Source organism: Lycorma delicatula, chromosome 1, assembly GCF_047948215.1.
Source record: "Lycorma delicatula isolate Av1 chromosome 1, ASM4794821v1, whole genome shotgun sequence".
NCBI classification, from domain to species: Eukaryota; Metazoa; Arthropoda; class Insecta; order Hemiptera; family Fulgoridae; genus Lycorma; species Lycorma delicatula.
In genome coordinates, this window is record NC_134455.1 from 208,322,094 (window position 1) to 208,346,677 (window position 24,584).

Below are 24,584 nucleotides of genomic sequence, written 5' to 3' on the forward strand. Positions count from 1 at the left end.
GATTTGCAGATGCAAAGTTTCAAACAGCATCTTTGGGGAAAGATGTCATAGTAGAAATTTCTGTTAAATTGAGAAATATTTAGTTTTCAGTGGATAAAGATTAAATTAAACCTTGAAAAGATATTTAATGATAATTTCAGTGTTTATTTTAACTGCACAAATAAATAAAATTAAAAACTAATTAAGTGCAGTATCAACTGAAATAATGTCTACAAAATGCTATTTACTAAAATGTTTTAATAAGAAATATTTATAGTCATTAAGATTTATATGATATTCATTTTAAGAACTATAAGATAAAAACAATAACATAGTAAAGTAAAAGAAATATAGCATTTTGTAGACATTGTTTATTTCAGTTGATACTGCACTTATTAGTAATTTAATTTTATTTATTTCTAATTTTTATTTATTTAAATCATTAAATATCTTTTCAAGGTTTAATTTAATCTTTATCCACTAAACAATAAGTTTTTTCTTGCCTGCATTGAACATGAAATTACATAAGCATGCTGTATGATTAAAATTTATGCGATTAAAGAATTTTAAATTATTTTTTAAAAATTGTTTCTTTTTTTATAATTGTGTTTTGAATCCTTAGATGTGAATGATTTGAGTAGGTACTAAAAATAGTTTTATAATCTACTTTGAGGTAATAAATTTAATATAAAATCCTTCAGAGAAGTAAGATGTAAGATAACCATATTTTTGGAAGTTTTAAAAGTAAATTATATATATTTATTTTATTTGTTCTAAGACTCCTTTTTTATGTTGATTTATGAATTAAATTTTACAACTATTCAGCTACTTTCTAAATTTTTTTTTATTTTCAGTATAGTGTCAGTGGTTTACACTGTGTAAAATGAACACGAAAACACACACACACACACACACACACACACACACACACACACACACACACACACACACACACACACACACACACACACACACACACACACACACACACACACACACACACACACACACACACACACACACACACACACACACACACACACACACACACACACACACACACACACACACACACACACACACACACACACACACACACACACACACACACACACACACACACACACACACACACACACACACACACACACACACACACACACACACACACACACACACACACACACACACACACACACACACACACACACACACACACACACACACACACACACACACACACACACACACACACACACACACACACACACACACACACACACACACACACACACACACACACACACACAGTAATTTTTTCTCTTTCTTAAAATTTTGTATAACTGTGATTCAGCATACTTATGTCATGCTTGGTGGCATGTAATAAACTTTAAAATAGTTACAATTTGTCACAATCCACAACCTCAACTAAAAAAAGCTAATGATAAGAGAAAATTAATTTTATTCAAGATTTCCCCTTAATTTGATGGTATCAGAATTGATTTAAGTTATTTTTTAAAATATCTATATTCTCCAAGTGGTTTTTTTTGTCTAGTTACAAGAAAATGCACATCTCTCATTTGGTGCCCCCATAAAATATCTTATTTGACATATTATGTCTGTCCATTAGAATGAATATGCCAATGCATTAATGCTGCAGTGATGCTGCAGTGATGAATGGTCACTGCGTTTAGAGGTTACTTTAATGGAGATTGCCTCCCACAGAAGAACTGATTGGCTATCTTAACACAATTTCATTTTTGTAAGATTTCTCTCCTCAGTTGTACTTTCTGTTAATACATTTTTAACTATTTTGCAATGGAAACTGTACCTTAGACCATCTGAAAATATACAACATTTTTTGACATTATATTCTTTACAAATATCATACATACATACAAATCTATTAATTTTCCTCAGACTGAGAGATACAGGAAGAAATTATACTATGCACATCAGAAGAATGGTACACACACACACACACACACACACACACACACACACACACACACACACACACACACACACACACACACACACACACACACACACACACACACACACACACATACTGAGAATTTATGTAACATGGCTGACGTGTAACAGAAGGTCTAAACAATGAAGAAAAATCTCAGGAATTTTCTCTTAATAGGCAGCATTTCTAAAACTACATAAAAGTAAAAACATGACTTCATGATTGTGTGATCACTGTGAAGGTGATTATATGGTCACATAGCACAATCATCAATGAACAATACCTTCCATACATTTTACTCCTGTCACAATTTTTTTTAATAACATCATAAATAGGTTTAGTGCAATGGGGCGTTGCGTTATGGATGTACGAACAGCAATATTATAATAACACTGATTTTTTTGTTAATATAATACTCAATGGAATTCTTGCCTCCTCAGTTAATTGTGTATTAGAATTTGTTAAATTAGTTTTATACTATTGTAGATGTGACAACTTTATCCTGTATAAATAAAAAACTGAAGATTGTTAAAATAATTGTAAAAAGTTTATGTTAATAAAATCTTTTTATTTTCATAGATTGGGCATTCTAACTTTTACAGCACCATCTCTTCTTAGATTCCCATTATCTCTTCTTGAAAGAAGAAATATTCTGCCATGCTATCTCTTTCTGCTTTCTCGTTTCCTATTTAAATGAGTGCACCATTTATCAACATTCTGATATATTCTTTCATTTAGTTTAAAACATTACTCCCTCTTTCCTTTGTCTTCATTTGTAAATTAATCTGGATAATTACAACCTTTACCAGAGTTTAAACTTTCTTTTATGCAATATTGTTGAAAGTTTCTTGGTTCTTTTCTTCCGATGCTTTGCTTCCATGTATCACAGTTAGTTTTGTTCAGGTTTGGATCGTTAGCACTCTCTACTCCAATGAATACACTTTGCAAAGTTATTTCTGTCAGCCTTACAAAATGTAAATCTTGTTTTTTATGTTATTTGTACCACAGTATTTAATGAATTACATTTTTTAAACATTAAATTTATTTTTTATATCATGGAACATCTTCATATGAAGCATTCACATCAAGATATTTGCAGAGACTAACTTGTTCCAATATGCACAAATACTAAACTTTTTTGATCTAATTGAATTTTCACTGAAAAAAATCTGTTTATTAATATTTTAGTCTTTCTTCTTTTTGAAAGTATATAATGAGAATGCTAGAGGTTATTCTCACTCTTTCGCATTATAATAATGTCATGGTGGTTGTCATAACTTAGGCTTATCCTAAATTGTAATTTCTCATTTTACGGGTGGGAAATGGTATTTAAATAAGTGTTAAAAGTGAAGAATCAGTGGACATTCCTGACTTACTCCTTTATTTATAGGAATTGATCAGTTTTCTTACCATAAAACTTTTTAAAGTTACTGTGGTTTCTTCGACAAACTTCTAATGGTGGTTACTGAATAGAATGAGTTTCTACCTTCTCACTTTCTAACCTTCATAATGTTATCAAATACTTTTCTGCATGTAAAAAACTTATATGAAGTTCCAAATTTCTTTTCTTCCAATAAATTGTTTTAATGTAAAAATTACATCCATGCTATTTCCTTTACTGATAACTATTTTCCTCTGTGGTAAAATGGTCTGCAATAAAATTAAAACACTAATTTACTACCGTAGCACAAATCTTTTAATGTTTGAGTCTAGAAGCTTTTTCATCTATAGTTTTAACCCAAGTTTATAATTTTTTGAACTGTGAAATCACCATTGCTATTTTCCATTTCTCTGATATGCTCCCAGATGAAATTTACTGATGAAATCACTTACTGACAAAATTTGGTGCTGTCATATAACATAGTATTTCAACAATTCATGTTTAAATCATTACCCATTTACCCTTCTGTTTTTACCTGACTATGTCCAAAGGAGGAGTAGTAATGTATTTAACTCTGTTGTATGTTTGTTTGTTCCATTTTGTAGCTTCACAGATCCAACTAATTACAGCCAATGTTTGGATAGTAACAGATCTTTTGTCTGGAAGGAACATAGGACATCTTAAATGATCTTATCTTGAAGAGGGAACAAAATTTTAAAATTATGCTCTTTCCAAATTTTAATGATGGTATTCCATAAAATGATATTAAAAATACATTTTTCTGTTGTGATTTTTCTTGAGATAAGAAAAAATTTACTCTGCAAAAGGAAGAAGGAATGCATCACGACTAGCACATACATTCGACATTTAGATTATCATTCATTAACATTCAAATTTCTATTTAAATAGTAAGTATGTTTCTAAAGAAAAAAAAATTGTATTGATTTCATATCTGTGTCATTAATATACTGAATGATAAAGTTACTGAATGATAAAGTTACTGAATGATAAAAGCGTTACATAGAATAATTATTAAAAAACAAAAAAATCCGACTGCACTCTATCTAAAATAATTATGATAAATGATTAAACTAGTATTTCTTTCTTCTTTTACAGCCATTTTTTCAGAATACAATAAATTCGTCAGCAATGTGAAATTTAATATTACTTTTACATTTTATGTTGTAGTCAGGTGCCTGTATAGGCTATATTTGATTGTGACTTTAATGATCTCCACTTTGTTAAAGCTGACAGGCACCCAATGCCTGTTATTACAATATAAATAAAATGTTAAGATAAATTAAAAATTAAGCAAAAAATAAATGAAAGATCAAGTAAAACTAGATTAAAATTATAAATAAAAATAAAATAAATCATACATATACCACAAATTATGTGATTGATATGAATTTAACAAGTGACAGTTATATTTAAAAATCATTTCATTATTAAATTTATTGCTAATTTGCAAAGTAAAATATTTTTACTATTTCTAGAATATTCTGAGTAAAAAAATCTCAATCATTTTATTGAAGTTTAATAATCACCAGTTAAATGATAAATATGTGATAAAAGAGTAAAATCTAACCTAGTTAGTAGTTTTTTGAAATAGCTAATTCTACTATTGCTATTTTTATCATTTTAATAGTAATTACTATTTTTCAGAACACTATTCTCTTTTAAAAAGTTTTTTCTTTGTGACTCATACATTTAAAAAAATAGAAACATTGTTCATATTGAAAACAAATATATTACCTGTAATTGCTCGAGGAAAAGTACATGAAATATAACAAGATAAAAGAGATATGTTGATTTTTGCACCAAGTGCATAGAAGAAACTCATCTGTATTTTATCAAAGCCTAAATTGTTAAGTACTTCATTTCATGTGTCTGTATAAAATATATTCAACTTAAAAGATGTTTTATGTATAATTTTAAGCTACAAGAGAAATTACGGAAAAATAAGTGGGATAACTGCTGAGAACAATGTGAGGTTAGCACGTTAGTAGGAATTATACCTGAGAAAACAAGTTGAAATTCTAGGTAGCTACTGAAGGAGTTTGATGTTATTGAAAGTAAAGAAAGATCACTGCATAACATGAAACAATGTAAGTAAAATGTATAAAGATGTGATCACTAAATTATTGGTGAACTACACTTTACTGAGGAGTTCAATACTTTACCTGGTATAATTTTTCCATTCCAATCTATGCCTTGAAAAAAAGAACAATAATAATAATAACAAATAAATTTTTCTTAACACTAATGTTTTTCGTGTCATTTTTTTTCATGTTTGTCAATGTAATCAAATGTATTTATATATTTTTCAGTAAAACTAGATTTACTTTGGATCATTTTTTCAAATGTTTTACAAACCATGAATCATAAAAAAAATGATGTATAATTTTATAAATTGAATACTTTTTTTTATACATGATAACAAAGGAAGTTTTGTCAGTTGAGAAGTTCTCCTATGAGATTAATAATTTGAAATGAGATTTTAAATTAAATTTACAAAAGAGATAATCTTTGACTGCTTTTAACACAGGAACAAGAATTACATTAATGTCAGTTTAATTTTTATATTAATATTACTGTTTAAAATATCAGAAAAGAATTTATTAAATTCCTCTGCTACAAGATTGGAGGTAGTTATGTATTTTTTTGGGGTGTTTATTACTTTTATTATGAATTCCATGTTTTATGAAATAGTATAAAGCTTTACTGGAGTAATTATTTGCCTTAAGTATAATGGGTAATTTTTCTACTAATTCCAGAAATGGACAGAAAAATTAAATTTGGAGATTTCTCGTTGATACTTTCAAGATAAGAGTTAGGTAACTTTTCTAAATTAAATTTTGTTTTTATCCCTTTTTTTCTTTTTCTGTTTAGCCTCTGAAACCAACATAAGGTATTACTTCAGAGGATGATATGAATGTAAATAAAGTGTAATCTTGTTCAGTCTCAAGTTGACCCCACTCTTGAAATGTGTGGTTAAACCCTTTTTTTTGGTTTGTTTAACCTCTGGGAAATCCCTAAATTGCTTTAACTGTCACTAAAAAAAACAGCTGAAAATACATTTGAAATTTAAAAAAAAAATTATATAAATTTTTATCAAAGCTAATATTGTCATTTATTTTCTCAATCTGTTTCCAATGATTAGGTCACATCTACAACTAACAGTTGTATGCATGATATTTAGAGTTAAATTGCTGGCACCACTGAGGTTCTTGAGCTCCCTTTTATTTTTCTACTAATCAGTCAGTCACCAAGGTTATATTATCCTTCACAACCCCAGTCAGGTAAATTTTTTTTCTGGATCTAATCATGATCGAGTGTGTATGTGAATCACAGGGTGTAATGCCCACTATTTCTTTTAGTGTGTCTGATAGACATAGGTGTGATCATGAAGGTACCTTCTTTTCAAACTTTTTTTTCTGTTGGTTACAGTAACAAATGATAACATCTCTATCTATTTTTGTGTCAACTCTTTTTACTTTGCATTACTCTTCTTACATTGCATGTTTTCATTTCAACTTGTGTTTAAATATGTCTCCCTTTCTCTTACTAAATTTTAGTACTCCCAATTCAATTTTTTTTTATTATTACTATTTAAATTTTGTTTTACATTTATTGTAGGATGAGTAGGAAAAGACTTTATTGTACAGATCATGACTTTGTAGAAGAGTATGCCAATTTTATTTACAAAAGAAGATGAGAAATTGAGAGAGAGATCCTAGCAAGAAGATCAACAAGGGAGCAGACAAAAGAAGAGCTCACTTTACAATGATGATGAAGAACAAGCTCTTCTAGCCAGTGACGCGGAAGAAGAACATGAGGGTGCTAGGGAGGAGGAATCTGAAAATAGACTACCAGTTTACAAAAGGAAGAATGCTATGATTGGAAACCAAGGAAACCATTCAACAGAGGTAAAAATCCAGCTCATAAAATAATCAAAGGTTTACCATAATCAAAAGTTTACCAGGATCAAAGGACTGTCTTGTTACACAAAGCAAGTACTAGGTCATCATGCAAAGCAAGTACCTCGCCAACAGAAGGAGATGTTTGGGAATAGTTCTTTGATTCAAAAATGGTTGATGAAATGGATGAATCATCATTTACCTAATAAAAAGAGTTACTCTGAAAAATGATAAAAACTATACCATGTTAATCTATCCAAGATGAGTTGCTTGCTTTCATTGGGTTACTCTTGCTATGTGCAGTATTGAAATTAAATAGGGAAAACATATGGTCTCTATTTCATGATGATGAAGAAGGGTAACAAATTTTTCATCTTACTTTGTCTTTCAACAAATTTATTGCCATCCTACGCTTTGACAACCTTCTCTCAATTTCCCATTAAGGGTAGCTACAGATTGCACCGCAGCCATTAGATAGATTTTGAAAGATTTATCTCGATATTCACTTGATGAATTTCTAGTTACTTTTAAGGGAAACTGCAGATTTCATATTTATAAGCTAAATAAGTCTGTGGAATATGGAATCAAACTTATGTGTTTGGTTGGTGCATAAAGCTTATATTTATAAAAGGAAAACTCCATAACTCTTTGTAAAGTGAAAACTCTTTCTACAGAACAAAAAGTAAGTATTTGTGCACAAAGCCTCATTTGATTAGTAAAGCCCATCTATGACTCCAACAGAATATAACAGTCAATAATTTGCTCAGCTCATGTAAAGCAGTGATGGAATTACAAAAAAAGAATTGATCTATGTTAGAACAATGGGAAAAAATAAAGCAGTCTTGACATCTGAATTCATGAACACTAAAAAACAAGCTTTATTGAATGTGAAATACATATTCTTAATTTTAAACTTATCTCATATAATTCAGGAAATGAATTTTTATGCAATTCCCAAAATTCCAAAAAATTTTTCAAGTCTGTTTAGATGTGTCATTTCCACCAAATATTGTCATATTTGCAATATTCTGGTTGTTCTAAGGGTCATTGTTATTTCCAATTACATAATCTTTCTTCAAATAAACTCCAAAGACCATTGTTAGGATCTGTTGGGTCTGAGGTTCTAAGATTTTCATTTAATGGCAAAATATAAACATCCATTTGCCTTGAATTAATTAAATTTGTAACCTGATCAGTTATCCATTTTTAGGAATTTTTTGCACTTTCTTCTATGCCAAATGTGTTTTATTTTTAAATCTGAGATCAACAAAAGTAGCTTTGGCTACTAATTTATTACCTTCCAAATGGCCAAAGTAAATATTCTTTTAAATTAACTGCAACATTTGTTTTTGGAATTAAAAGATTTAATGTATGTTGCAGCCCTCTTACTAGGGTAACAATTAATGCCACTGTAGAATTTTTTTTCCTGACAACTCAACAATCATTTGCTGAACAGCCTTTAAAACACTGATACAATCGGTGACAATTTTCCATTCTAAGGCATCCAAATATTGAGGAGCATTTGGAATTTCAGATATAGTAATGAACAATGGATATTTTGCTTCAAATAACCTTTCCAGCATCACTAAACAGAATTCCACCTGGTAGAGATATCCTGTTTACGTTTTAATACAGGGTTTCCCATGGTCATTTATTTGTTTACCCCTTAATTTGCTAGCTGCCGTAACACTATGTTTAAAATGTGAAACAAGATACCTGCATTTTTTCAATAAATCTGAAAACTCGACTTTTTAATATCATCTTGCACAGATAAATTAAGGGTGTGAGCCACACACAGATGGTAATGCAAATTTAAATGTTCAGTAATCGCATTTTTTATATTACGTTCATTGTCTGTAATTATTGTCACTATTTTTTGTCAGTGGTATTCTATTCACTGAAAATTGTTTTTAAAATAGATCCTATTGCCATTTCCATATGAGCAACTAATATTTCATGAGCTGCGAGTACAATTGAATGCAGTTTGTTACTGTGTATAAAATGATACATGATAAACGTTTTCTACTAGGTGGCATGTACAATGGTTGCAATTTCCTTGTGTATTATTAAAAAAAACAGGATTTTCAACATTTGATAAATGTTGGAAATCAATAGTTACCATTATAATGATTAATTAACTGTTTTAGGCTTGTAGTATTGCTGAAAAACTTTAAATATTTTTTGTAAATTTTACAAGAAACTTTCTTTGTTTCATTTTTAGTAAAAAATGTGCAAACGATTTATGATTTACCGCTAGGTTTCATAATTCTAGTCTACAAATACAACTAAATATTAAAATTTCTAAATGGATAATTACAAACGAAAAATAATGAAACTGAATAAAACCACACTTTAACGAAATAAGTCTCTGAGTAAATTCTATTAAGTAATAACTCCTATAATACTAAAGTAAACGAAAACTTCTGTAGAATCAAAACTAAAGAAACACACGCTATTATTTAACACTGACTTAAACGGTAACAAATAATACCATTATAATTAACGGAAGATTTATATACAAAAAACAATGATATCAAAATATTAGCGGCTGATTGAGAATGAGATGATTCAAATCAAACCACCGCATTTGCAGAAAATAATTTTTAGGGAGCGATTAATTGCGGCGCTAGTAACCAGTAGACTGTCATAACTTATGAAATGATCCATTAATAATAGTTATTAACTGAATTAGTCAAACTAATAATATTATTTAATGTTTGTACTAGTGAAAAAAAAATAGTAATATTCAAATTTCGAATGAATCATTCGATTACTAATATATCGATAATTAAAATCATTTCGACTGCCCATCACTTACTACGAGATTATACGCAGACTAGGTAACGTACAGTTTTAAAATTCCCTTCGTAATTTATGCATTTTTTATATTACAAGTTTTAAACATAAGATTGAGCCGAAAATTTAATAATTTAAAATAAGAATTACGTCATAAGATTTTGAACTTAAAAATTATTGGAAATTTTTCAATTATAGTAACGATTATGTTCTTTGTAAAGTATATGGACACGTAGATATTATTAGTGGAAATTAATCAGTGAATAAGAATAAGTCGTCCTGCAGGGAGAAAAACCACAACTTTATTAACAATAAAGTTAAAGGTTAGATATCTAAAACACCAGTAATTAGCGCTAACATCATTTGCACGATTTACTGTCTTGAACTGATTCCAATCTGACTGACTGCTCATCTGGTTTGCGCAGCAGTGTTCACCATTTTTTGTCGTGCTGTGTAGCGTACGGTGTAAGGTAAGGGCACATTATATTTATCATACTCCGCCTTAACTCAATTTGATATTTGCCATTGAACACATTTTCAGTTAGGCGTTAATGTGTAAAATAATCTTGAAATGTCTTTACTAGCTTGGTGAATTGTGTGCCTAAATACTTAAGATTTTACAAGGTTACTTTTTTCGGTTGCCTGTGAATTAATGATTATTTGACAATTTATCTCTCATTATTGTAATTAGTAGAGTTATAATACTATATTAAGATTTTGTCCTATGAAATTATATTTGTTCGAGTTTTTTTCCTTAACTAAATTGAAGCATTTAGCATACTTCCGTGACCTTGTATCTAATCATTTGACCACTTATGATATTAGGAAAGGGTTGCATTTTTACCTATTTGTAATAAATAACTTGTGTGTTTTTCTAGATTTTAGATTCATTATATTTTCTGATTTTTATGTCTCATCATTAGACGACCTTAACTTCCCCTGAGTTAATTGATTTAATATTTCTTTCCCAGTAGTTCAGCTGCTCTTAAAAATAATTTTTTTTTTTTTAATGAAATAATGATAGCTTTGTGTCTTTTCGTTTGTAGACTTTAGTTTGGTAATTCACTAAGAATAATGAGTGATTTTTTGGATATCTGTATGGGTACATAAAGTACTCAATTTAAAAATTCAGTTAATATATTCTTATCACACTTTTGTATAATACTCTTAAGTACATTAATAAGTTTGAGGTTAATAATGGTTAACGCACCCACTGGATTGGTCTAGTGGTGAACTTATCACAAATCAGCTGATTTTGAAGTCAAGAGTTCTTCAAATTCCAGTAAAAGTAGCTACTTTTATATGGATTTGAATACTAGATCGTGGATGCTGGTGTTCTTTGGTGGTTGGGTTTCAATTAACAATACATATCGGGAATGGTTGACCTAAGACTACTGTTCAAGACTACGCTTCATTTATATTCATACATACATCCTCATTCATCCTCTGAAGTAATACCTTACAGTGGTTCCTGGAGGTTAAACAGAAAAAAAGATAGGTTAATTAAAGGTTATGATATAAAAGAGAAATGAGTTTCTAATGAAGTTAATGATTTATTTATGCATTACGTGTTTAAGTTCATGTTTTTCTTATGTTATTGTTTGTGTACTTTAATTTGAACCACTGTTCAGGTATGCTTTAGAGGATGAGAATGACGATTTTTGTAGTGTTTGAAAAATGCCATGTCTGACCGGGATTCAAAACCAGGACCTCTGGATGAAAAAAGCAGAGATGCTACCCCCTCGTGCCACGGAAGCCTGCCTAATTTAACCTAGTCTCCTCATAATTAATTTGTATTGGAGTTACACAATTTTTCAGTTAGCACAGCAGTCTTGTTTGGCAAAAAAGTGGAAAAACAGATTTCTTTCTTTAACATTTTATAAATGTTACTTTTCTTTCTTAAGATTTAAGTTTTGTTGTGTAGTTAAGCGGTTGATTGATTTGACTGAATAGTAAGCACAGTACACATGATGCATTCTTAGTTAACACTTTACTTTAGTGCTGGTAAACTGTACCATACCTTGGTCATTTTTTTTACATCTTACTTGTATAACAAAGATTACCTGTAACATGTATGTACAATTTTTAACTAAAATTTTTTCACAAAACAGTAAATTTACCTTAAAGATATCTCTTTAATGTGTGATAGTAAACAATTCTTCAGTTTTCAAGGTGAGGTACAAATGTACCTTACTGTCACTTTTTCCTTCGTTTCTCAAATAGATTCTGTAATTTCCAAGTGATGTAATCTGATTCTCAACTGTTCCCCCATTTTTCTCTTGTAATCTATAATGCAAGTAACATTTTTGTGTCTGGTTTCTTTCCCTCACAGTCAGTATTTCACTATTATGAGCGGTACCTTTATTTAATAGGGAGTAACCTAATATCTCTCAATGACAGAAGGAAAACATTTGAACAACAAAACTATCTCGTTTTAATTTTCCACAAGCCCTCATCATTTTTTAAGGTGACTTCTATTTTTCCTTATTCTAGCACAAATCATATTTTACGTCTCATGAGTTCCCAGCTACATTTACAATAATATAATAATTTTACATATAAATATTTGTAGTCTAAACCTAAATATGTTCTGCAGAGTGATATTGTTTCATGTTACTTCTGCGATAATTTTTTATTTGGGGTGCAAGACCTCTGTGTGGATTCAAAAAACAGTTAAGTGGCTGAAATTTTAATAACCTATTTCCATTGTTATTAAAATATCATAAAACTTATTTCTATACTTTTTTCGAGGGGGGTAGTAACAAAATATTTATTTTATATGGGAATATTGATAAGTTTATATTTACTCCAATACATCTGAGGGGTTTTTTTTACTTGGCTTGTAATTCACAAATCTAAGAATATCAAATTAAGTCTTTATGAAGATGATGAAAATAGTCATTTGATGCCTGGAAAAAGGATTGTGTGTTTCATTAAAGAAAAATGTTTACTAAAGTTCAAAGACAAAAACCCTTAGTGCTTTATAATTTAAATGAGTTATTTTCTGAGCTCTGAGTTTAAAAAGAATAACCCTGACATTAAAACTGGAAAATAAAAATTCTGTGAGTTATGAAATGGTTTGTTGTTGCATGGTGGCAGGGGGCATCTGGCACTCAATGTATGTGTGTGTTTATACCTCCAGAATGTAAAGTTGATGATTGATGTTGCCAATCATAAAGTAGTTCGTAAAGATATTTTAAAAATTTTGTTATGAATAATAGATAATTATTATTGTATGATGGAGAATGTCAAGAATGCCCAGGCAAACAGGCCTTGGTTGATATGTTTGATGAGTCTTAGAAGACTCAATGCCAGTCAGTGTAGAACACAAACAATGGGTGACAAGACAGAACTGAAATTGCAAAAACAATTCTTTGAAATATTGTTTATTAAACTGGAAAATCTAAAGATTCATCACTTTATTGCAAATTCACGAGGAAAGTTTTTTAACAAAAAAAAAAATCTTGTCAGATGATGAATGCATTGTTCTGGCTGACTTTACTTGTACAAGATAAAGCACAGGGCACCATTGGGTAAATAAGCAGGCTAGAGTTCATCCATTTGTGTTATTATAAAAATCAAGAGAAAGTAAAGAGCTTTAGCTTTTGTGTCATAAATGATTATCTAGAACTGTGGTTCTCAACCTGGGGGGGGAGACGTAGAAAAATTTCAAGGGAGGCATGAGAGTATTTAAAAAAAAAATAATAAAAGGTAAAACTGTAATTTACTCAGTTTTGTGATTGCACATATATTTTCAAAATTATTGTAGTTTTTGTGCATTGTACTCGAACACACAATTTTTGTAATAACACTAAAATTGACGCACTGAAAGAGCGTACTCTCTGAGCTGCTTTCTTTTTGTTATCCCTACATTGGTGTCATGCGTACCAGTGTCGTCAAGTCATGTGATTTGTCTCTGCATGCGAGTGCAGTTGTGAGCTGCCATTTTTATTGTGATTCTTGATGCAGCTAATGACCTTCCTTGGGAGAAAGTTATTTGATTGTATACTGATGAAGCCCAAGCCTTGACAGGATGCTGATTGGGATTTATAGTATTGGCAAGAAAAAGAACCCTAAAGTAATTTGTTCTCACTGTATCATTCACAGACAAGCTTTAGCTTGACACACTCTACCTGAATCACTCAACATTGCTTTAAATATAGCAATTAAAATAGTAAACCATGTCAAATCCAGCGCGTTGAATATTATTATGCTCTGAGACCAAGAATAGTGACCAGTGAATAGTGAATAGTGACCAAGAAACTCTTCTATTTCACACAGCAGTTCGTTGGCTGTTCGAAGGTAATATATGCTTGCTAGATTATTTAACTTGAAATCAGAAGTTGACATTTTTTTGATGACTTCAAGAAAAGAAGATCTGTACAGCAAGTTGACAGATGATAAATTTATCTTTTTCTTGGCATATTTAGCAGACTTTTTTGAAACGCTCAACTTTCTGAACTTGAAGCTACAAGGTTAGAAAAACATTCTGAAGATTTATGATGCAGTTAAGGGTTTCATAGAAAAGATAGCTTTTTGGCAATGCTGCCTTCAGAGTTCAGAGCCAAATTTCATCCTTTCCAAGACTGAATGACCTTGATGATGATACAAAAATCTTCCATTACACCTAATAAATGAATTGAAGGACCTTATATGAGGGTATTTGGTAGCACTGAAAATTGAAATTGGAGACTATTTTCTAAATGTTAGCTTAGGGAACTGGGAGTTTAAGTTGTCAAGAGATTCCTGTAAAATCAATGTGGTTATACTTCCTAATCATATTCAGGAACAGGCAGTCGTCGTAAAATGTGATTCTCAAGCAAACACTGAATTCACAAACATGGATGTTGAAGGTTTTTGGTTAAGCTATTTTACTGTTTACCCACAAGTTGCTTTGGAAGCTGTGAAGTTGTTAGTATAGTTTTCATCCACATATCTCTATGAATGTGGATTGTCTATGTTAGCATACAGTCAAAATATTGAGCAAGGCTGAACATCGAAAGTGACCTGAGGTGTTGCTTTGTTCCAGTTACAACCAAATATTTAAAAACTTGTGAAGGATAAACAGTGCCAGCCCTTTCAGTAATGTTGCAGAAGTGACTGGTATTACATGCATAACTAGCTCATGTAAATAGTAGATTACCTCAAATTTTTATTTAGTTACATGATTCTTTAATTTCAAAAATTAATCAAATCGTATACCAATAGTAAATATGTTGAAAGTAAAGTTATATGTAGTAATATTAAATCTTGTGTATAAAATTATCTGAAGTTTAATTTAACAGCAATCTTCAGCTAAACGAACCTAACCAGCTTCAGTTTCATATTCTGATTGACCATATATGGTGATGGTAGGGAGGTGTGACCTCACATCAGTGTTCAAAGGGGGCACAGAGTCTGAAAGGTTGAGAATCGCTGGTCTAGACGTAATACCACAACAGTTCATGCATTTCAACTTCAATTAACAAATTATATTAAAGATCACCATCTTCTGTAAAAAACTTATCTATTTTTTCTGATGGGGCTGCAAACTAATACAAAAATAAAAAGAATTTTCTAAATATGTGCTAAGACACAAAGTAGATATTTGGACTTTACATAGAATGGCATTTTTTTGCATTATGGAATGGGAAAAAAGCATGTGATGGCATAGAAGGTAGTATGAAATGATCCATGACAAAGTCTAGTTTACAGCACTTTTATAAGGATCAAATCAAGACAGCTCAGGAAATGTTAAATTCTTCAAAGAAAATGTTAAGGGAACTACTTAGTTTTTGTGAAAACTGAGAAATCCAAGAATTTGGTTGCAATAATTTAAAGGAAAGTTACAATACTAGTCAGAAAATTAAAGGCACTTGATCATTTCCTTGTTTTATACTACAATCGGAAAGTTTGCTAAAATGTCAGTTCACATACATATATCGTCATCATCATCTGATAGTGAATTTCATCAAGTTGCAGAAGTAGTGCCATTGATATTTCAAAATAAGGACACAACTGCATGTATTTATAATTGCCATTAATATTAAACATAGACATAAACATGGTCATAAACATAAACATAGATGGCCAGTGAACAACATAGATGATCAAAACGAAGATTTGCATGTTATATTTTATCATCCACCAGGACCAAGAACTTCATTTTAAAAAAATGAAAAGGACCAAGTTTGAGTACCAATCAAAACTGTATTGACGATGCTGACTGCTAGAATTTACAGTCGTGTCTGGGCACACTTTTAACATTGTTGCTGTTTGGAATTGAGGTCTCAAAAGATTGAATAGATCAGGGGATGTAATACCTTTGGTAATTTGGCAGTAAAAGTAAGCTGTGCTATTGCAGATTTTTAAAATTTTTCTGTTTTAAATTTTTTCTCATTGTTACCTTTTTCTCAATTTAATTTTATAATTGATGATTTTTTACTCCTATTTTTCTTTATTTTCATTTCAATGGAATCTCTATTTTCCCCCAGTGCTGTTTAATTTTTATCTTTGTCTGTTGTATTTTTAATTAAATTTTTTATGAATTATTTTTATCTTTGAATTTCTTGTTTCTAGTGAAATTAAAATATCTTTAGTAGATATTCTTTATTACAACATTCTTTTGGCTTAGTTTCTCAAATGATAACTTTGTGGTTAAAAAACCACAAACTTTTTGTGTAAAAATGACAAACTTAATGACAAACTTTCTTTTCTAGTCCATGTATTAAATTGTATCAAATGCGTTAGTGGATTTACTACTCAAAAAGTTTTATTTCAGTTGTTTACCGGATATTCTCTGATTATTAAAAATATTTACTATGTTTTTTGAACTATCATATTATTGTCTTATTCCATGTGATGTGAGATGTTTTATTTATTTTTATTTTTTGCTTGCAGATCATGAATTCTCTTAGACAAAGTTTAAGATTAGGTCAACAGGTTGGTCTGCGAAAAATATATACAACACCTCGTGCTTTATCAACCATTGATCCTGAATCTTCTGACATCTATAAAAAACTTAAAATAAATCAAGAGCGTTTTCAAAAAGATGACCATATTGAGGACGTGTACATTAAGGGTGGAATTGTAGATGTTCTTGGATATAGATTGATTGGTTTCTTTACTATTGTAGGACTAGTATGGGATTTTAAAGTAATCAGTGATTTTTCTTTGATATAATTTGTTGTTTGAGGTGTATTTATTAGAAGTTAATGTAGAAATTATTTAATATTAGAAATAAATGTTCATGAAATAGTAAATTATGTTTATTTATTTATATGAGCTTTGAAATATTAATAATTATTGAGCAGTAATAATAATAACAATATAATTTTAGGTTCAGTCTATGAAAATGTAGGTAAATTATTTCAGCCCTCAACCAAACTGAATTAGTTTACAATTGTGATAATTAACCACCTCTTCCATGGAAGGCAGAAACCATATTTTCTGTTTAGAAAATAACAAACTTTTGTGTTTCATAAAGGAACCTGGCTTAATTTTCTCATTAAACCTCTGCATAGTAAATTATATGCTATAATATATTTGATTAGTTTTAATAATTTAGCCTACAATTCATTCTGGTGAAGAGATTTGTAAGCCTTCTATTTTTGTTCTAAATGATTTGAGTATCTGAATGATTTGTTTCGACTGATTTGAGTGTTATTTTCTGCCTTTCCTAGCTTTGTCATTCTTAACATTTGTTGTTGCCGCGTTTTTATTAAAAGTGACAAAGTTAAGAAGGGCAGAAAACAACACTCAAATCAATTGTGATAATTTTAATGATATATAAAATGTGAAAACTTTATGCTTACTCTGAATGTTATCTCAACTGTTGAAAAACAAGAAAAAACTAAAATGGGATATGTTAGTTCTACTCACCATGAAGGTCAAATTTGGCACATATCAGCCTACGCAATGAGTGAAGGAAAAGTGAGGCAATGGTATCGTGAGTTTAAGGAAGTCTGTTCAGATGAATGATAATGAACAGAGAACTGTGCAGGCCTAATGTCCAGACTGACGATCTTGTTGAACCTTTAAATACAAAAGTGAGTGAAAATTGTTGCTTTAGAGTAATCTTTCAAAAACATTACTGATAATTGTGGCTGTCATTCTAGGCTACCATAAACTGTGAGCACGTTGTATGCTGAAAATATTGACAAGTGCTCACAAAGATCACAGAATGACATCTGCCCATGCTTTTCTAAACTGCTTTAACCACATTTCTGTAATTAAAGATTTTTTGGCATACCATCGCATGACAAAACTTGGATTTCGTACCTCCATGCTCTTGAGACAAAACAATGCAGTGGTATATTCTGATTCACCTAAAATGAAAAAATTTATACAAGCCTGGTCTTGAAGGAAAATCATTGCAAATTTATTCTGGAACTAAAGGGTTTGCATTTGATTGATTTAAAGAAACCTAGAACATCCATCACATCACAGGTGTTATTGTGAAACACTTTCTAAACTGTGTTGTGCCATTCAAAATAGGGAATGCTGAAATCAGAAATTTTTCTTCACGATAATGTATGTTTACACATTGCTGCATATACAACAGAAACAATTCAAAAATTTGGATGAGAGATTTTTCATCATCCCTTTACTTCTGATATCACACTCATTAACTACTACCTCTTCTTATACCTCAAAAACTCGACTTAAGTGAAGAGTTGAAAATCTTTGCAAAAGGCTACAATACCAAAAGTCTTATCAAACATTGATTGAGACTATACTAATCAAGTGTAATCAGTTTTGATTATACAGTTTTAGTCTTTTATAAAAGTATTAGATGTAAAGTTCAAAAGGGAGTGGAATATGAATATGATCATTGTTTCCTAAAACAGTAGGAAGTGCTTCAAAATATCAGGAGAGAGTAAAACTACAAAGATCTGTCAGAGAAGGGTTAAAAGCAATCTAAGAACGTGATTCAATACAGTTTTTGTACAAGCTCTGGATTGCAAAAAAAGTTAAATGCTTTAATTAGAAGAATACCTTAACAGATGCATGATCACTTGAAGAATGTATTCATGCAGCACATACAAAAGTCCTCAGAATTGTAAAACCTACCATGCAACAATTAAATGATTATTTGTACAGCAATCAATTCAACAACCGGATAAGAAGATAGGACATGTTATATGGTAAATATTTTTAGAAATGTAATTAGTGAATACTTAATTTTTGTAGATTTGAATATAGATGTATAATTAATCTTAATAACGATCTCTGTTTACACCTCAAAAACTGGCTTTTGTCTCTACAATTCGAGGAAAGTGAAGAGTTGAAAATCTGTGCAAAAGTTTTCAATACCAGGTTGTAGAATTTTTGCTGTGAGTTTGAAGTAATTTATTTCATGACATTAAGAGTGCAATGTAATGGTGATTATGTAGAAAAACTATATGATATTGGTTTTAAGACTGACTAATATCTATCAACTAGAGATCAGAAGAAAGTGCAGAAAAAGACTTAGTTATAACCACCAGTTAGGTTGAATAACTTGCGCAGAAATAAAATAACAGAACAGAGGAACCACTAAGAATAGTCGTTGCCATTATTGAACTCTGATATGTTAATTAAAGATTAATTTTAATTATAACTACCAGGTTATTAAAAGTAACATTGGCTCCTGATATTTCTTATCAGTTGAATTAAAGTTTTATTTCAATTTAATTATAATTATTAAAAGAATGGAATATTAAAAAAATAGATGCATAAAGATTACAATAGGAAAAAACTACTTTGCTGCGTTAACCGAGTTATTTAATCAGGTTCAATGTTTGCCAAAATATATAAAATAATATTTTTTCACATTTACGTAATGTTTATAATATACTATAAATTACAAACCAACACCAGTGTAATTTTTTTAATAAGGATAAAAAATTTGTACACTAATTCACTAACATGTAATAAGGGAAAAACTTATTACAAATTATCTCTGTTTAGTACTGTATTGATTATATAATGAATGCAGTTTTGTATTTGGATACTCAATTTCAACAGTAATTTTATAAACAATTTTTCAGCTTACCATTTTCTTAACATATATAACTGAAAATATATTCCTTATGTAAGTTAACATAATTTCATGATACACTACTGGTGAAAATTAATGAAGTTCAATTCAATGTAAGACCAGAGGTGCTTTACTGTTGATTAATGGTGAATGAAAAACTTTGCTCTTATTTCTTCTCCAGTGGTAAAATTAGGCTGTACAGAAATTCTTAAGAGACAAATTGTGAGGTGAACTGGTAAGTTAAAGATGGAAACACACCATTGTTATGTAAACACTGGAATATTGAAAGAGGTTTAGGGACCATTGTAAAATAAATTAAATTTTGAATATGAAGAGTTTGATTATACATATGTATTATTATTATTATTATTCATTTTTGCCCGTAAGGACAGTGTTTAAACTTGAATGTTTCATGATATGCCATCTTAAGTTATACCAGGTGGTCCATTTAAATTGAGTCATCTATATCTCAAAAACCACATTTTAGGAAAAATATTTCCTATTAAAGTTTTTCCATTTCAAGCGGGAAATACATTCACAACCTATGTTGTTCTTGATGAGGTCATTTCAAGGTCAACTTAATTTTTTAAATAGGAACCTATATTTTTTAGTGTAGAATCGAATTCTTTGAAAAAAATTAAAATTTCATTTCAGGATTTTTTTCTAAAATTGATAGTTTTTTTAGTTATTAATCTTCAAAAATGCTATAGGCCTAAAAAATTAAGTGTTTTTAGTTTCATAAGGTTAGGCCCAGATGATTAAGTTTTAAATAAATAAAAAAAAATCAGTAAAAGGATTAACCTAAATAAAATACATTTATGTTTTAATGGATTTTTTAATCATATAGCATATACCAGTATGGTATATAACCTACATGTTTTGCATGCTTTGGTCACTTAAGTTATGTTGACTCTTGTGAAAATATTTGGTTTAATGAATTCCTGATACTTCAAAATTTTCTTAATGCTCTATTTAAAATAATAAGAAAAACTTACTCTACATAAATTACAGGAACAGATGTTCGAAGTGATGTCCTACTTCTATGCACTTTTCGATATCTTTTAAAAACAACCCATCAACATGTAATAGAATTTTCACCTGATATCTCTACAGACGTTTGTTATACACTTTTCATTTATTCAGGAGTAGTTGGTACGTCTAGGTAAACCTTTTCTTTAAGGTAACTCCGTAAGAAAAATGAACCAGCCCAACCAATCCAACAATCATCCTATTTTCAGTCCAAAGTTACTCAAGTTAAAAATTGAATAATTTGCAGGAGAGCCATCATGATGAAACCACATCATTCTTCTCTTCCCAAGGGTAGTTCATGAAGCAGTAAAGGCAACTGATTTTTTAGAAAATCTGCATATTTCTCTTCATTCAAATTTCCATCGAAAAAACAGTCCGATTAATGTATAGTCTATGATTCTGCACCAAATATTGAGTGTCTATGGATGTTGATGTTTTACTTCCCTTAGCCACAGTGGATTTTGCGGTGCCCAATAATACATATTGTCTATTTACTGCTCCATGATAAGTAAAACCTGATTCATTGGAAAATAGAACATTAAGGAAAAATTTTGATCTATCTGTAAATTTGTGACGCTGGTCAACAAAATACTACTATGAAATATGATAAAGATGGAATTTCAGATGTTTTAATATTTCAGAACACTGGTTTTTGATATGCAGGAGTCACACAAAATTCTTCTTGAACAACATGAGGATCTACAATGTCCACCACAGTCACTACTATTTCATTGTTTTCTGCTGTCACAGTATGTTAATGGTTGCTATTTTTGGCCCCTGCACTTCCAGCATCACTAAACTGTTTTACAATTCTGTACACAAAAGCATGACTTGGGAGTATTTCTATTGGTGAATCGTAGAGCATACAAAGCTACAGACTGATCAACATTTTGGTGACATTTCTCAAACCAAAATTACCTCAGTTTTCTGTAATTGTAAATCGTTGCATAATTTCCAATATATAAAAACTAGATAATTTAGTTTGGTGAGTAACAAAGTAATAAAAAAAAAAAATTGAAGACACTGATAGACATATTGAAGTTCACTTAAACAAATATCATTTGCAACTTCACTTTTAGACTATTTTAAAAAGTTTTTGTTTACATGCTCAACTTCATTTTTCTTCTTCTTCATTATTGTTAGCATTGATTGTTTATTTAAAATTTAGTTTGTTTTTTAATTAAAATTTAACATCAACTGTATGTAAGACTCGTCAGCTGGGCCAGACTTAAACTAAAAACACCAATTTATAGGCCTAAATTAAATTAAATATTACATAATAATAAAACAACTGATATTAATTTTTCACTTTTGAATAATTTTACACAGTGACTATTACTGTTGATCATGTTAACTGTAAAAATTAAGCTTCTTTCAACAGGAATGGTGTTCAAAACTATTACAACCAGCATATCTGCAGCAACAAGAATCCTCATTTTACCTTTTAAAGTAGCCATCTACAAAGATTTTTCCTGAACATACGGGTAGGTATTTTTGATGAATATCTTTTGAATTTTGCCTTTCTACCAAATCATTTATATGGAAAAAATTATCTTGCTCATTTTCTGAAAATCTTCCACATTTTTTGGAACCTATACCAATTAAGAGAAAATATGTGGTTTCACGACAATGGAGCCTCAGCATATTTCAGTCAGTTGATATCAGATTTCCTCATGAAACTTTACCTAAAAAAATGGATAGGCCGCGGAAGGCCAGAGCCCTGGCCTGCCTGATCACCTGACTTAAACCCTCTTGACTTTTACCTTTGAGGCCATTTGAAACGTATTATTTATTCAACTGCAGTACTCAACATTGAAGATCTTCAACAAAGGACCCAAAATGGATTTCAAGAAATTAGGTATTCCCAGAATTTTTGAATGCTTAAGACAATCTCTCAGAATAAGACTGGAGACTTGTGTAATCTGTAATGGTGGACACTTTGAATATCTCTTATAACGTTTAACAATTGTTAACAGTTTTTAAAAAAAAAAGTATACCTAATGTTAAACAAAAATTGACATAAGATTATCACAGGTAGTTGTTTTATTTTTTGAATTATTAGATCTATTACTGTGAGAAAATTATTACTTAATTTGATACTAATTAATTATATTAGAATTAACAATAAATAAAAACAATATTTAATCAAATTGGACATAAAGTGGAGGACATGAAAACAGATACAAAATTACATCAATTTTCTGCCATATCTTGGCTATTTAACTGATTTAAAAAAAATTAAAATCTCATTTGGTTCAAAATAAAAGGTTTAATATTTTAGCAAAACTTATATTTATGGAGATAAATATTGGAGATAATATACTATTTTTCAATGTCTATTGAAAAATAGACATAGCCACCATATTGTAATTTGCAAAGATATTTAAGTTCTGATTTTTTGCTAATTTTAAACCTTTATTATAAAGACAGTTACTAAATATTAATGTAATTCTTCTACCCAAACTTGAGATATACATTTTTAAATAAAAATAACATAATAGCGTACAGGGGGAAACCAAAGAGAAATTTACATTTTTGTTCTAAGGATATTTTTTGTTTAGTTTTATAAGTAGAATCCGAAAAAGTATACCCAGCCCACTATTTTAGAAACAGTTGTATATAAAACGTTAAATAGGATTGCTGCTAAACTATTCTTTAATTTTTTATTTATTTAGAAAACAACTTTTTTTATAAAATTTCTTGCAATATCAGATTTTTTGTTTGGTTTAAAACTTTTTTTGTCTGTTTTGTTACAAGTTTAATTTCTTGAATTTATTTGTTTTAGTTAACTTAAATCACTTTTCTCCTTAAATTCTCTAAGTATTGTTTCAAAAATTTATATTTTTGGCAATTTAACGTCAATTTATGCCAAAAGAAAAGCGTTTCCCAATTTTTGGACTTCATAATAATTTTTTTTTAACCTCCTCTATGAATCATGCCCTTGGTGAGGGGGCTTGAGTGCTCAGTGATACAGAGTAGCTGAACCGAAGGTGCAACCATATCGGAGAGGTATCTGTTGAGAGAAAGACTAAGGAATGATTCCTGAAAGAGGGCAGCAGCTCTTTCAGTAGTTGTTAGGCGGGTGAGTCACAATGACTTAAACGGCCATATCAACATCGCTCAGTCCTCTGAGTACTGCGCAGCTGAAAGCAATGGAAAACTACAGCTGTTTTTTTTTTTCCAAGAAAATGTGTCTCTGCATTTTCACATAATAATAATAATGGAGGCACCTTCCTTGGTAAAATATTACGGAGGTAAAACAGTCCTCCGTTCGGATCTCCGGGTGGCGACTACTAAGGAAGGGATAACCAGAAGATTGAAAAATAACATTCTGCGAGTCGGAGCGTGGAAGAAGCTTAAAAAAGGTTGGTAGGGTAGAAAATTTAAAAAGGGAAATGAATGGGATGAAGGTGGATAGTAGGAATTAGTAAGGTTCGGTGGGAAGAGGAAGGCCACTTTTGGTCAGGGGATTTTAGAGTAATTAATTCAGCGTCAAATAATGGG

At 30.1% G+C, this 24,584-nt stretch overlaps 1 long non-coding RNA gene across 1 annotated transcript; it reads left to right on the forward strand.

Annotated features, from left to right (window-relative positions):
• The first annotated feature begins 10,078 nt into the window (after window positions 1-10,078).
• LOC142327890 (uncharacterized) lies at window positions 10,079-17,292 on the forward strand. The gene is made up of 2 exons (XR_012757117.1): window positions 10,079-10,521; window positions 16,931-17,292. It is a non-coding gene; the product is annotated as an uncharacterized LOC142327890 (long non-coding RNA).
• The last annotated feature ends 7,292 nt before the right edge of the window (window positions 17,293-24,584 follow it).